At 39.1% G+C, this 15992-nt stretch overlaps 1 long non-coding RNA gene across 8 annotated transcripts in view; it reads left to right on the forward strand.

The window, feature by feature from the left end:
- The window catches only part of LOC106016476 (uncharacterized), a 183682-nt gene that overhangs the window by 109761 nt on the left and 57929 nt on the right, over positions 1-15992 (forward strand). Inside the window, exon 1 of one of the 8 annotated variants that reach the window (XR_011811703.1) lies at positions 2184-2283. The exons of the other annotated variants lie outside the window; for them this stretch is intronic. This is a non-coding gene — a long non-coding RNA (uncharacterized lncRNA). Of the gene's footprint in view, positions 1-2183; positions 2284-15992 lie in introns of those variants that run through there. 8 annotated transcript variants of the gene reach the window in all.

Raw genomic sequence — 15992 nt, forward strand, 5'->3', positions numbered from 1 at the left:
ATTTCAGCTGTAGCTGCTAGCTGGTCATGTAGGAAAACTCCTGCTGGAAAGAAAAGAGGTTTGGGCTCCTGTTGCTTTGCCTGTGCAGGGTCAGAGTCCAGGCCCCAGTTTAACTTAAGGTGAAACTTTTAGTGTTTGTAGTAAGATATCAGAATTTGAGAATGCAAATAAGTAGGGTAATATATAATAAAGGAAAGGCTTTGTCAGAGACCTGCTTGTGACTGCCCCTTTCTTCAGCAAGTAGTATCTACCAAATGTTTTGGCAGGTGTTAGATTTTAGCTTAAGCCATTTACCCATTCAGAATCTACTTTGCAATGAAAGTAGGATGTCAGTGGGTGTAGATAATCAATGACTTCTCATAACTTCACTGAAGGATTGATATGGTACTTGCATTTGACTGTGCCCTCTTTCCCTTCTTGCCCCCAGACAGGGCTATCCCAAGGCCAGCAGGTAACAGAGCTGGATGGCTGAAAATGATTTCCTCCGTAATGTTCTGCCTTGTGTGCCATTGCTCTGCTTGTGGAGCTGACGAACATTGATGGCCTTTCTTACCTCTTGCCCCAGTTACCAAGGAGGAAGGTGACAGGTCAGGCACATGGCAGGACTCAGTCCTGAAGCAGTGAGACCATTATCTGTCCATCTGTGATGCTAAGTTATGCCCCACACAATTTCCTTCTCTGTTTATGCACTTGATAACTTTGAAGGTGTTTTCCAACCTAGGTGGTTCTGTGATTATACTCAGGGAGGCAAGAGGGACTGTGCACCATTGTGGCATTGCCCATCACGTGGTGTGTTAGGAGTCGTGCAGACTGGCTTTGTTCCATTAACTTCTTGCCATCAACTCTGGTGGTAGCCACCAAATAGACAGATCTGGGGACTGATGACCAATCTCTGTGTGCAGGTTGTAGTGAAGCTGGTCTCAGAGGAATTGGTAGCAAATCCTTTCAGGTGAAGGATAAAGAGTTAGGTTCATGTTTTCTAAATACTGAGCATCCCCCGTTTCTACAAATTTCAGAGACCCATACACTTGGATGCTTCCTGTTTGTATGAGAGTCAGTCTAATTTTAACTTTCCTGCCCAGAACTTGTGTTATTGTTTCCCTTGGGAAATTTTGAATAACTTCAGATACCTTTATGTCCATTTTTATAGATAATTCTTCATTGAAGAGGAAAATGACTTTCAAATGGCTTTTTAAAAATAATCAGAAAGTTTATCTGGATGATTGATCCTGGCTGCATTTTTCCTAGCTGAAGTGAAATAGCCACATTTTCTGAGCAGATCTTTGTGGGATCTGTGAGCAGGGAAGATAGGCTTGAGCTCCAGTTTACCAAGTTAGAGCATAGCAGGTAAATCTTTGGTTCACATCTCTCCCCCCCCCCCCCCTCTCTTTTTTTTTTTTTTTTTTAGGAAACCTAATCAAGGTAATTGGTGTTTAACAATCAGTTTTTAGGATCTTGACAGTTCTGCAATGTGGCTTCTGTCACTGCTCTGGGAAAGCAAGACTGAGGAGGAAATGGGAGCTATCATGTCATGTGGATGAGTAACTGGCTCAGACAGAGCTTCCTTTGTATCAAGGCTTGAAGCCACACTGCTGTCTTATTACAGCCTGTGGCTATTGCAATAAAAAGCAGGTGCAGAAGAGAAATAGGGGAAATGGGATTTTTTTTTAAAAATGGCTGGTTTTTTACATGTTAACACTAAGTTTTTTATAGCTAGCTATAGCCCTTTGAATATATTTGAATTATTCAAATCTTAGTAAAAAATCTGACAACAGATTTTCTTTGCAGCATAATTTTCTCTATCAGCAATCTCAGCATGAAGTAGGGTTTTAGCAGTCACTATTGGACCGTTGTATCACTATTAATCACACACAGGTAAATATTTAGCTCTTAGGAAAATGACTCACCTGTCTTAAGGGTTTGTGGCTATACATATAAGTGTTTCAACAACAACAACAATAAATATTTATATATATATAATAGCTATTTTAAACACTTGGCATGTTTTAAAACAATTTGTTTTTGTAGAGTAGCTCAAAAACTAAGCAGAGTTCAACAAATAAGTATATCTGCCAGTTCTCTGCTAACAATTTGACAAAGTACAAATCTCTAGGTGAGCAGCTTCTCATCCAATTCATGTTTGCTGTTTGTTTTATTTAAACTCCTTGTTTATTTTCTTTGTTAGGAAGAAAAGAACATGATGACTCTGGGAATTCATTACAAGTTCGGGACTGGTGCCCCAAAGATGTCTCCATGGTATTTCAGGCACTGGAAAAGTACATGGTACTTGTTGAATCTGTCCTGTGCTACCATGTTGGTGCATGTTATAGCACAGAATTTCTATTTTTCATGTAGTTGTTGTTCAGGGTCTGTACTTGCACATTGACTGATATTTCTTGGAAAATGGCTTTAGGAGTAGCAGCCCATAGATCTTCAGATAGGGAGATCCCTATCTGAACTTGGAGTAGCTGTGCATAACTTTGTTGTTATAGGTGACTGATTAAAACTAGAGCCTTTAAATCCACTCTAGGTAGCTGATTACCAGCAGGCAGTGTGGGCCAGAGAGAGGATTAAACTGTTTTCATATACAAGCTCTTCAGTGGCGCTGATTTTGGAAGCCTGACTCAGATTATGTGGGTTATTCTTCAAAGGCGTTACAGCAAGATGTGTAGACACTTACTGAAAAGGTATCAGTGAGTTACCTCAAGCTGGGCAGGAACATGAGTGCATGTTTTTGGCAAAGCAGCCATTGTATTTCCATGTCTGCGTTTCTGTCTGTAAATCAGGGGTAAACAATGCCATTGCTGAAGTGACAGGCGGTACTGTGCTTTGGAAACACTTAGCAGGTGTAGTAGCAGGTCTTTCTCTTCTGAATGCCAGGATGTCAGGCCTCAGTATCATTTGGCAACAGATCTGGGCAAAGAAGCTAACACATTTCTTATTTATTTATTTATTTACTTACTTACTTATTTTTATTTTCTCTGGTTATATGTGAATAAGCCTAAAATTAGTAAAACAATTCAGAAAAATTCAGAATTGTCTGTGACCATAAGGTGTCTCACCTAAGGTCATGTAAAAAAGGATGTCTCTGACTCAAACATAGTAAACTTAAAAATCATGAACCCACTTGTCTTCCCCACGGAGTATTTAAAAATGTGTCATGCTGGGGTATTTGGATAAGAAAGGCAGACAGAAACATGTTTGAAATGACTGTAATTGCTGCAACTCTGATATCTTTCCTATGCTTTCTAGAAACTATAAAATAAAAACCTGGGCTCTACTTATAAAATATCATTTTTCTATTATGGCAACTCTGGGAAATTAGTTGAACTGCAGAAAATTTGTTATAGAAAGTCTTTTCATCTTCCTTGTCTCTGATGCTGTTTTGAACAGTAGTAATAACAGAAGTTTATTGATTAACCAGTTAGTAGTATGTAGTTTGTTGTTAATCTACATGAAAATACTTCCTAGGTTGTCCTTCTCTGATATACAACCCCTTTAGGTACCACATTTAAGATTTGTTTCTCCATTGCATCAATACCATCTTATTCACATGTCATGCATTCTTGAAATCATAGAAAGATCCCAGTCAAGGGAAAAAAAAAGAAAAAAGAAAAGCAAGTGACATTTACCTAGCTTTCTACATATCTTACAATCTTGAAAGTTATTTTTGTCTCTTGGCAGGTGTGAAAATTAGAGGTAAGTTGCCAATAGGTTAAATCATAGTATGGAGAGAAGATCACTGATTTTAATGCTACAGTATTCCCCAATTCTGCTTGGGAATAGCTGCTGTATATCAATTACACACTGAGTAGGAAGTTTTAAGACAACTGGTACTGCTAGAAATTCTGCCTGTCAAATTTGTCATAGTTTATTTAATTACAAGTATGAAGAAGAAACAACCTAGTAGCTTTTCACAGTCTCTCCCCCCTAGGGCAGATGGGTATTAAAGCCAATTCAGTCTGTTTCCTGATTGCTTCAGGCTACAGAAAATTGTTCCCCAGGGAAGAGAAGTAAATCAGTTATGATCTTTAGTCTCTCAGAGGGAGATTAGAGCCACCACACTGGTGTAACAGCAGTAGGCTTCCTCTGTGTAACTGATTTCACCTTTAATCCTGCCATTGATTGAATATTGCTAAGAACACTGCCATGCATTTTAAGGTCAAACCGATGATGAACACCCCAGGCAAAGGAAGTTATTTACACAAAAAGGTAAAGACGAGCCTTTAGCTTTACTATTTCAAAATAGCAGTAAAACATCTACTTTGGAGGAAAAAAAAAAAAAAAAGAAAAAGATTCCAATTTCAGTCATCAACCTTTCCCAAGTTTTTGTAAGGCTGCTTATCACAGTGGTATCTGAACATCTTCCAGGTAATATGGAATAGTAAAGTCTTTCGTGGGCTTCATTGAATCTTTCACTTTGCTCCTTTTTCCACGCAAAAATTCTCCTTGATGTGAGACTTTTATTCTTTATCTGCTGGTGTTAAATTCTGTTTTAGTATTAAGTAGAGATACAGCAAAATGTAACACCAAAAGTAAAAGAGTCATTTTATGGCAAAAGGTATTTTTATAGTAGAGGAGAAAAAGGTGTTTCTTAAAAAAAAATTAAAATAAAATAAAATAAATTATGCCAGGTACTACTGATTTCCCCCTCTCTTAAGTATATCATCGTGCTTTTAGTAACACAGGGTGTTGTTTATTCATTACGGTCTTTTGGTTTTTTGAATCAGTAAAAGAGACTTCCGTCTCTACTGGATTGGAAAGCCCCAAATTTGCCTGACAAGACCCAGTTGTACAGTTGTAGGCAAAATCCATATGTATTAAAGCTGTTGAGATTCATTGTTTATAGTACTGCAATAGGCCATGAAAAAGAGAATTGATATAGCTGCAGTAGAGGTCTGGCACAAAAATGTTTTTTGTCGTTTACCTTGTATTGCTGCTCCTAAGGCTTTCTGGTTTTTGAGAGCCTCTTTTTTCTTTTAATATGGAGTGCGCCAACCCCTGGATGGACAGTCAAGGTACGTTCTTCTGCCCTGCATTTATATAAGGCATATAGAGATGTTCGCTTGACATCCTTCCTGCATGAAACTTGATCAAGTCTGCTGAGAATCTGTAAGTCTAGCTAGCAAAGATAATTTTCACCGTTGTTTTTTTTTTTTTTTACTTTTTTTTTTTTGGATTCAAATATCCAGCTTTCTCATGGTTTATTTCCATGCCTTCATGAATGAAATGAACTTCCCTGATTTTGCATCATGGAGGTTTTCCTCTAGAATAAGGACTTGCATTTGGGTCCCGTGTTTACATGTGCCTGTCTCTGAAATTCAGGAGATCTGATCTGTTGGGTGATCTTGAACAAAACACAGTACTTTTGTTTCTGTTCCCAAATGACAAATATGTTGCTTAATTATACCAAATATTGTTGGGAGTAGAAACTTTGAGTCAGGTCTTAAAAGGATTGGGGAGTATGCTAATGAAGTATTAAAGATAACATGGAACAGAGTGGGACCTAGAGAGACATGAAGGGAAACTAGCTGGGTTGTTTAGGAAGAATTGACCAGACATAACCAAAGTCCAGAAAACACTGTAAATGAGAGGCAGTCTTGATTTAAACCAGCTTTGCTATTGCTTACTGGTTAGGACACCATCAGAGCTTGCTTCTTTTGGCCACAGCATTTCATGGGAGACCCTCAGTTGGCTTTGTTATCCCATCTGCCTGTAATTTAGCGTGCTCTCTTGGTTTGCTGCTCTTTACCTAGGACATATCTCAGGTAATATTGCTTGATGCCAAAGATCCTTTGTCTGTAGGGTACATGTGTCCTTTTCTGTCCCTTAATCCCACCATTGTTACTCCTCGCATTGTGGGAATCCTGTCAGCTACTTCTGTGGGGGGGAGAAATTATTGCATGAATACTGAGAGAGCCAGTGTTGGCATACACTTGGCTTTGGTAATGCCTTGCTGATGCTCGTCCTGAGCAGGGCTTGTGCCTGAACTAGTCAGCAAGGACCCAGTGACTTTTCATCATTGGTCACTGCTTCCTGGATCCTGGCTGACTGGCAGATCTGGGCCCCTTCAGGACCTCCTATCAGCACCTGGGATTGTAGGGGAGAAGCGAGAGATGTGAGGACTGAATGCATTGCTGCATGCCTCCAGAAACAGAGATCAGCAGGTGTTCTGGCTCTCTCCAATGCCCATCAGCTTTTCAGAGCAGTTATGACCCACCCATGGCAGCAGGTACTGCAGTGCCTCTTAAAATAGCTGCAGAAAGTGCTGCTTTGGAGGTCAGTGCTTTTGCTGAACAGTGCAGATCAGAAAGAGATTACTGGGTTTAGAGCCGACGTTCTCTTCTGCAGAGTCTAAAGGCACCCAGCAAAACTGGCTTTAACACTCACGGAGCTCTGGATAGCAGGGAATGCCTGGGTCCTTCCTTCCTCCCCCTCGCACATTGGATTAGATGGATTTGCCAGTTCACTTAGTCAAGTGAAAGCCTCAGGCCCCTTCCCCCTTTTCCTGCCTCCTGCTGGGATGAGGTTTAAGGCAAAATCCCCTCCTTGCACTGCTGGTCTCTGCGCCCACTGCTCCAGCACTCTGCAGGGACTGGGGAGGATGGGGGAGCAGCAGGCAGGCAGGGGTTTTGCACTGCCTTGCCAAGGAGGTATTTGCAAAACTTCACAGCGTTGCACCGCTTTTTTTCTTTCTTTCTTTTTATTTTTTTTATTTATTTTTTTTTCAGCTGTCACTATTGGCGGGGATATGATCCTCAGCCTGTTTCATTTTCTTGATATTTTCCTGGCTTCCTCGTTCTCATTCATACTCCCAAGCATTTCTCTGGTTTAGCCACAAGGTGCCATCAGTAGACACTTATACACCAGTTTTACATCTGCTACAATCAGAGAAAGGCAGGCAAAAAGTCCCTAATGGTATACAGAGCGAGAGGCTAATTAATGAAAACTGTAAGCAGAAGGAGATCAAAATATAAGGCAAAACACAGAGGAAAGACAGCTTGAACTGTGTACACTTTGTAGGTTTTATGTGGTTGCACTGACGACCTAATCAGCCTTTTTTTTTTTTTTTTTTTCCTTTTTTAAACGATTTCAGTACTTAGTGTCCCTAATGACAATGGCATCAAGCAGTGTCCGTGATGTCTTGTGTCCTATTATGTGTGCTGCTGTGAGGGGACAAATCAGAAGGCGTGGTCCCTGCCTCTGAGCCTTTCCAGTCGGATACGAGGGAGAAAGTACATGAAGGGGAAATAATTGGGAAAAGGAGGGTGAGAATAAAAGTTATAGGAAGAGTAGATTGTCCTGGAGCATCTTTGTGATTCTGAAAGAGTATTTCCTTCTGACCTTTTGTCCATGCACTATCAGATGGCTGTTTCACATAGGCAGATTTGAAGGAGAGATCTGACAAAGAAGGTAACAGTGAATTTACAGAACAATCCTGGAAGGAGTCATGCTTGAAGAATAGCAAACAGGAAAGGAGGCCCAGGACAAACTTGTAAGACCAGCAACAGATCTGCTAGCAGAGACAGGTGTTGTTTACAGAGGAGTACAAGACCAAAGTATTTTCAAGTATGTGATGCATCTGCAGAATGAGCAGGTATTTTTTTACAAGCTAAACCTTGCAAGTCAGGATTTAGGTCCTGGAAAAGTAATTTATACTCACTGGGAAAAGCAAGGGACACTGCATAATTTTCCCAGCAAGCATCATTATATTTTTTGCTGTGTGGCGACATGGGTGGTAGAGGCTGCTTTCCACTAGCTTGGAAAGGAACAGTCAGGATACAAGCAGGTAGCTGTGCATGTGGAAGAAGACAGGAGGATAACCATGACTTTGGAGAAGCTGCAGTGCGCAAAAGCAGAACACCAGTGCTAGAGCAATGAGGTGAACAGGGGAGCTTGGGATGGATATGGGGCTCTGACTGGGAGTGAGGCATCTCCTGCCTTCTTGGATGTGAGGATCTTCCTAATTACATTTCTGACTGCCTCTGATGCAGAATAGTTTGTTTGCTGACTTTCTTTTTTGGTTCCTTACAAATTGACCCATTTGCTTTACTTTGTGTGTTTTTAATTTTCCCTTGCGAAATATATGCACTTTGGGCTCATTTGGTAAATTAATATTAGTGTTTCAATAAGGCTGCTATCAGTCCTTATTTTACACTAAATCTTTCCTACAGGTTTTTCTTTTTCCCTCCTCCTCTCTATGACTAATAGATATCATTTCAACAGTTTGACTAACTGCCGTGTTATAGAAAAGGCAGTAATTTATACTGATGTAATGGCTGTGATAAAAATCATTTGTGTGCTGATTTTATAAATTAGGTAGGAAATGTGAGTGCCTCTGAAAAATGAAGTGCTACCACATGAATTCCAGTGTTGTTAATGCTTCATACCTTTCTGCTTCATTAAACCAATTTCACGGGGAGATGAGTTAGAGGAGGAAGCTGTGCTGCTTAAGAGATGCAACAATGGTTTATTGAAAGAAATGGGGATAAGATTAAATTAAGTGCTACTTGAGAAATATGGAAATACAAAAATATTCAAGCTTATAGATGGTGAATTCAAAAATATGATAAGTTAGCTCTTTCATACCCAAAGAACTGTCTCATCATAATTGCATAGGCTGAATTCACAGGCTACTAATTAATATTGAAGAGTTTCTTGAACCACTCTTATAAATGAGTCAGAGTGCCCTAGAACTAATTTATAACTATTTCCTTTTGGAAACCAAGACAACTTAAAATGCTGCTTTCAGTACATTCCTATCTTGGCCGCTAAATCCTTTGAAATGATTTCTGCCATATATTTTTAATTTATTTATTATTTCACATATTTCATTTACCATCTGAATTTAAAGGGAAGAAAAAAAATAATAAGATTAAGAAACCGTCAGGTATGGAAGATACTTTTAATTTGGGATAATGATAAACAGTAGCAAAAAATAACTTTTATGACCACTTTTGATCTGAATTCAGCTGCATCAAAACCAATATGTTTCAGTTACATTTACATCAGAACTTTTTTTTCTGTGGAGTAAATCAGAAATGTAACTTAGGAAAGAGCACATTTTTGCCAACATAGTGCCTTGAAGACCAGGTAAGATCTAAATAAAACTAAGAGGCTAATTGATTTTTTTTTTTTTTTACCACTTCCATAAAGTAGCTGCAAGTATTTTTTCTCTTTCCCTTCTCTCCCTTGAGGACTAGAAGTTTTCATTCTCAAACGACTAAACCCTATTTGTTCTGTGGATGGTGGAACATGTAAATACAAAGGGAGTCATTCATTAAATAAGAGGCTTATGCATACACAAGTTTTAAAAAATGCATAGTTTCAAAGCACAACTGAGAGGCTGCCATTTTACCCCTGATTCACAATGAGAACTCTGTGTACAAGTGACCCAAGTACTGGGATTTGGTCCAGCTCTCAGATTAGCACAGAAAACACGTAGAGACATGGACGTCCCCCATCCCCCTCCCCCTGATGATAATAGGAGCTCATAAATGTGCTCATCGGGAATGTGTGTGGGATCTTATTGACAGAAGCATATGCACTGCTACCTTCTGCTTGGAGTGACCACGTTTCTTCTCGTGTATGATGGGTGCATCACCTAACATTAGCACTATTGCACCATTGGCACTTGCTATCCATATGCTTTCACTTAAAATAAATCACTCTATGAAATAGGATAATGTGCCAGACAGCTTTAAGGCTGGATCTTGCCAAGTGCTCTCAATTCCCAATGAGAGGTAATCAGAGCTGAGGACACTTAGCCCTTCTCTGGATCAGTTCTAGCAGCAAGCATGTAATATTACAATGCAGCTCATTTCAGCACTGGCAAGGATCTTCCTAACAAAGTGCTGGGCACCATCCAGCCCCAGCGCTGCCGGGTGACTTTCGCAGGATTTGGCACCTTATGGAATTGGTCTGTGAGATGTAATTAGCGATTCAACTCATCTGCAAGTGCAGTTCATACAATTTCTTACTTCCTTGTTTTTTAAAAAAGTCTGTTAAGAAAGGAAGGAAGAAACAGAATAGGAATAAAACTACATCTTCTACCACTGGAAGAATTCTGCAAATCCAAAATCTTCAAAATCTTTGTTACCATGTAGGACAAAAGGTCAAAATCTTGGAATTTGGAATATAGTGACATCTTATAAAAATATGCTTTTGCTTGCAACTTATAGAAATAACCTGTTTCGATAATTTTCCAGAAACCAAAATAAAACAAAAAACATCACACACACACACACAAGGAATCTGTACATTCCCAGTAAGGTTTTGATATAGATGTACCAATTTCCAAGGAAAAACTGTGCTTTGAACTAGCCTGAGCTACACAAGAGCCATATGGATTGTTCTTCAAATTGCCTATTCTGTGATGTTCTCCCTTCTAACTGTACTGGCATATTTTTCATTGTACTGCAGAGATACATGGCCATTTTTCGTGCAATTTGGTGAATTTTCAGAAAGTTTGAGAATTAAATTTCCTTTTCTATATAAGTTTGTGCATGTCCGCTTGGCAGAGAGCTGTTCCTTTCTTACTCCCTGCTCCTATGTTCAGATGGAGCTGAGGCTCGCCCTGGGCTTGGTGTGAATTACTGCCCTTGGGTGCTGTTTGGGCTGGTGTTTGCTGTCATCCAGGTTGGCAGTGCTCAGACCTGCCTTTTACTACTACCAGGCTCCCACTAGTAGCGGTGGGGAATTTGCCATCTTCCTGGGTGAACTCATTGTGTTACATGTCTGAGCTTATGTTTAAGATTTCTCTTTCTTTCTCTCTTTAACCATCCGTTCTGTTATCTGCTTCTTTCTCTTTTGAATTGTTTTTGGATTTTTTTTTGGCCTCTTCTCCTTTTCTTAGTGTTTCACTTCCTGTTTACTTTCTCATCTCTTCTACTCTGTCTTTTATTCTGCACTGTCTCAAGTGAATGTAGCTTGCTTTGAGTTCAGGAATATAAATGCTTGCCCCTTTCCTTTTGCTCTGCTCAAGGCATGTGTAAAGCAGCAGATAAATGTTGACAGCATTTTGTCTTTGTACATGTTGGTTTACTGCAAGCATTGAGTGCAAACTGCAGAGTAAATTCATATGCTGAATACTAGAGAAGAATTACATCAAAGATCTAATAATGAGTAATGGAAGCTGCCCACAGTTACTAAAGTATTTAGTTCAGTGAGACACTTAAAAAAAAGGAAAAAATATCTGTGAAAAATAACTGTATAGTAAGTTTATATGGAATCTTGAACTATATTATTATTTTTATATCAGTATGGGTTTTGAATCATTCCATTAAGTGAAAATTAAAGAGTAGAGTTTGTTTTACAGTGGCTACAAGATCTTGGCACAAGTTACAATATACCTCATCCTTTTAAGTCCTAAGTCATTTGAGAAAACAAGAGTCTGATTTCTTACAAATTTTCCTACCCCCACTTATATTATTAGCCTCGTTGGTTTGATTTGGAGGCTTTGTAGATAGCAAATTCTTTATGGAATAATTGTGCAGCAGCTGTTGTTAGAAACTACTTACAGGTTTGTAGATAACCTTTGGTGTGGAAATGTAATTAGTTTAGGTTAGAAACACTCTGGATTTGCTTCTGTGTTTATAACCTGTATTAATTTCAGAGATTTAATGCTGTTGGGTAACTATGTTCAGAAATACAGCTTTGTAAAGTATGACATTTGATGCACTTGTAGAGTAAAAATTAAATATGTGTAACTCTTAAACGTGTACTGACAGAGAACATCCATGCTAAAATTGAATATTAGCCATCTTTTAAAGGCAGGCTTTGAGAAACTGAGCATGTTCTGGGTGATACAGTTGAATTTGTACTGTAAAAGTGTTCTAGACTACGTCTGTGTTACTAGACCTGACAGTGCATTGGTCTCGCTGGCACAGGTGCAGACTCCAGCTGTACACTTTTTCTTTTCCAAACAGATAAAGGTAGTTGCACACAAGCATCACAAAAGAGAGAGGCCAAAATTTAGGAATCAGAGTGGGCAAAAGATCCTGACCCCTTGATCATTCAGACTTGCTCAGTCTCCCGTCAGTCTTTTGCTCATGCTTCCAAATTTCCTTCCTGTCGAAGCCATGGCTTGTCAGGGGAAGGGACTGAAGTGTCCTTTATTTTGCTCTGACTTGGCTCAGAGTGAGCAGATAGCAGCCGACCTCTGTCATAGGAATGATTTCTAATCCTCAATACTATGAATGCTAAGCAGGAGGGATTGGTTTGTTCTGCACAGTGAAAATATGAGGTTTTGGTACATTCAGACCATGGGAAACCTGGACACAATGATATGATCTACTGCCTCGTCTGGAGATGAGTCTCACTCCCATCCCTTGCAGAGTTCTGAAATTAAACTCTCTGGAGTGCAAAACAAAAGTTTGAATAGTTACGTGGCACTGGTCATCCGCTGGCAAAAAATATCTGCTTATTGAAGCTGGATGCCTCATGCTGTACACGGCACTTTCTGGAATGTTTTATTCACTTACTGAGTGAGCATTTTGAGCTGTGGAAGTGACTCATGAGCACAAATCCCAGTACATTTAACCTTTTTGACTTCAGATTGTGTGCTTCCGCCATCAAACGTTTCTTGGATTTTCCTGTCAGAATCTCCAAATGTGTATGTTTGGTGACAGTGTCAGAACAAACAAAAATTCCTCTGACTGCTATCAGAATTGGGTAAATTCCTTTATTTTGCTATGTCCCCACTGAGATGCAAGTTCAGACTTTTGACAGCAGCAACTAACTTTTTGCATGTACTTATACTTTGTTTCACTTCACAGCCAAGATATTGGGCTGGAACTAGCCTGTTCCCCTTAATGAAGTTGAGCAGAGCTTGTCCACAACTACCTTTAGTTAGTCGCGCACACCCTGGTGCTCACAAGGCTGCTGCTGGTTAAGTAGATGTAATATTTATCTCACCAGTGTTATCAGGTTAAAATCACTTTTAAACAATACTGACCATTCTTGGTTAGCAGAAAAATCAAACAGCGGATGGAACATTCATAACAAGGAGCTATCACGGTACCTCAAGTAGAGGAGAAAACACAAATACAGAAGTGGGCACTTGAAGCATTATTTGAAAGCCGTACGATAACTGCTGTTAACTTCCACTGACACTGGGCTGGCTTTCTGCATGCTTTCTTGCTGGTGGTATCTGTGTTTTGTTTTGTTTTGTTTTAAATTATTATTTTTTAATGTTATTGTCAATGCAAGATGTCAAGCATGGAAAAGTAAAATGCTGCAGCCATAAACGTGTATGTCTCTAGAAAACTGAAAAGAAAGTTGCACTGAATGAAATCTTAAGAGTGCCATAGGGAGGTTTAACTGGGGAGTGGACAGAACTGCTTCTGATCAATAGACCCAATTAATAATGTAAAAAGCAATGCCTCTGTAGTTCTGTTTTGTTTTGTGTGTGTGTGTGTGATTGTTGCTCTTTGGCTGTGGAAGTGACACTTACCGCTTTTTTTGAAAGTGGTGATCTTATATTCCCTAAATGTGCCATAGGTCGTGAAGTACAATGGTAATGGCTTGTCCTGCCTTTATTCCTGTGTTCTTTCCTGGCAGGGCTGTAAGGAGAAATACTGCACTTGAATGTCTTACAGTTTATGAATTAACAGTGTTGAACATCTCTTTGGCATGACGTAATAATGTTGTAATGCCAGCAAAGCTTTTGCATATAATAATGAATTTGGATTTTAATCATCTGTAAAAACATTCACAGAAAGTGTTTTAAGTTATTTTTAATATCCGGCTTGTCTGTCCTCTGTGAAACTATACATCTCCTTCCTTTCCTACGACTTTCTAAATCAAACTGTAGCCTAGGTAGCCTATTACATAGACCCTCACAAATGAGGTGTTTATGTTGGAAATGGTGTGCCAAAATATAACATCAGGAAGGTGTTGCTTTAATTAATGTTTACGCCCAAAAAGAAAGGAAGGCATTCTTAGGTTTCTTCTTTTTATGGATAAGAAATATAATAATATATTATCTCATGATAGCATGATTCCAATGCAAATGGCAGAGACTGGTGGCTTATTAATAGGCCTTGCCTGTAGCAAGCCTCCTTTCCCCGCTTCAGTTTGAAATTGATTATTTTAATACAAAATTCCTGAATGAAAGAGGTTCTTGGCCTTTTCCTGGGCTGTTGAATAATGTATGTGGGAGAAAGCAAATAGAAGCAGAGGGTCTCAGCTGCCGGAACAATGGGCCGTGCACAGAGCTGAGGGGGCACATTAGTTTATCATTGCCTTGTCAATCCTCATAGGCTGGGAATCGTGGGATAGCCTGGAAAGAAGCAGCTGCTGAACGTGTGGTAAACTGACCGGGGCACTTTAGAGAGACGACTACATTTACACATCTGAAAACAAGATATTGATTTTCTCTACAAAGCTGGAGAGAAATAGTCATCCTTAAAATATATCTGGACCATAGCTTATTTGCAAAAGTGCAGCGCTTTCTGGCTGTTCCGAGAGCCAGCAGCATCCTCGTGACAGGGCTTGCAAATCTAAAAATAGTCTGCATAAACTTTGGTTTTCCTCTTAGCTGATCGACTGTCCTCCTAATCCTTTTAGTGATTCATTGCAAGTAAAATGTGAATGCAGGCAAACTAGGTTTGTAAATATTAACAATGTTTTCACTAAATTAGTAGATTTTTTAAAGATAAAACAATTTTTGAAGTTATATATTCCCTTTTTGTGGGCCAAACTGATCTAGAGGATACACTTGTGTGATATCCCTGATATCACAGGCTCTGTTTCTTCTGACAGAAGTGGAATTCACTTCTCAATGCCAGTTAGGGTTTATTTTACCCTCTCAGGCAGGAGGTTTTCTTCATACCTTTCAGAAGTGATGAAAATAGGAAAGTGAAACAACGCTCAACATCAACAAAGCCAGTTGATTAATTGAAATATAATTGTTTTAAATACTGAATAGATTTAAAGCAGAGATGAGCACACATTTCCAGGTGTGGTGATTAGTATTTCAGGGAGATGTTGATGTCTTATTCTTGGCCAAGTTAATAGGATGCTGCTATGTGGCTGTGATCAGAATTGATGACTATTATTTTAGTTCTCAGAAATCTTATTTATGGCTTAGGATCTTCTGAGCTGGGTCAATACAAGACCATATTTACAATGTGAATCACAGCATGTTGTGAAGTTCCAATTGAAATTATGTTCCATGTCCAAAAGAAAATGTTTTTTATCCATGTAGGTCTAATTGCACATCCAGGTTCCCCACAGATTTGTTTGCTGTCCTGATCTGTATAATTTGGATGACAGTTACAAACATGAAGACGTTTGGCTTCATTAGCTGCTTTCTTGGTTTTGCCAGTCAAACACCAGGTCCCTCAGCCCTTACCAGCAGATGTAGTCAATGCATCTTAGCGTACAGTATATAGGTCTTGCAAGAGCAAGTTGTAAAATAAACAACTTCGTATTTTGTTACTGTGTATAGACTTTAGTGGTCAAAAGCCTCTCTCAAAAGTTTGGTTTGATTCCCAAATATGTAAGGTGTATTGCAAGGTATGACAAAATAATGACTTAAAACTGAGTTTCTGTGTCTGGATCTGGAAAGATGAATAACATTTCACATTTTCTAATGTTCAGGGAATTCAATGCTTTCAAAAGCTATTTCATTTATTCATACTTTAACATGAAGCATATAGATGTAGACAACTATTGTCTTAATTATTTCAGAACAATTAAGGCAGATTTCACTCTCAATACTCGATAAAAATTAACCTCACCTAATAAGTGCCCCCTTAGAGTTTGCAGGTTTCCCATAGAAAATCAGAAGCTTCTGAAAACATAGTAATTCTGTTCCTGTGTTTTCCTGACATCTGGTTTTAGCTGGTTATTATGAATAGCATCCTTATGAATAACCACATCAATGAAAATGTTAGGTGAGACACTGAAAAGCTGTGGTTAGAGAATCCTGACTAAGCAACAAGAAGAGAAAGGCTGAATGACATCAACCAAGTAGGAACTTTATCACT

The sequence above is a fragment of the Anas platyrhynchos genome, chromosome 10, assembly GCF_047663525.1.
Source record: "Anas platyrhynchos isolate ZD024472 breed Pekin duck chromosome 10, IASCAAS_PekinDuck_T2T, whole genome shotgun sequence".
Lineage (NCBI taxonomy): Eukaryota > Metazoa > Chordata > Aves > Anseriformes > Anatidae > Anas > Anas platyrhynchos.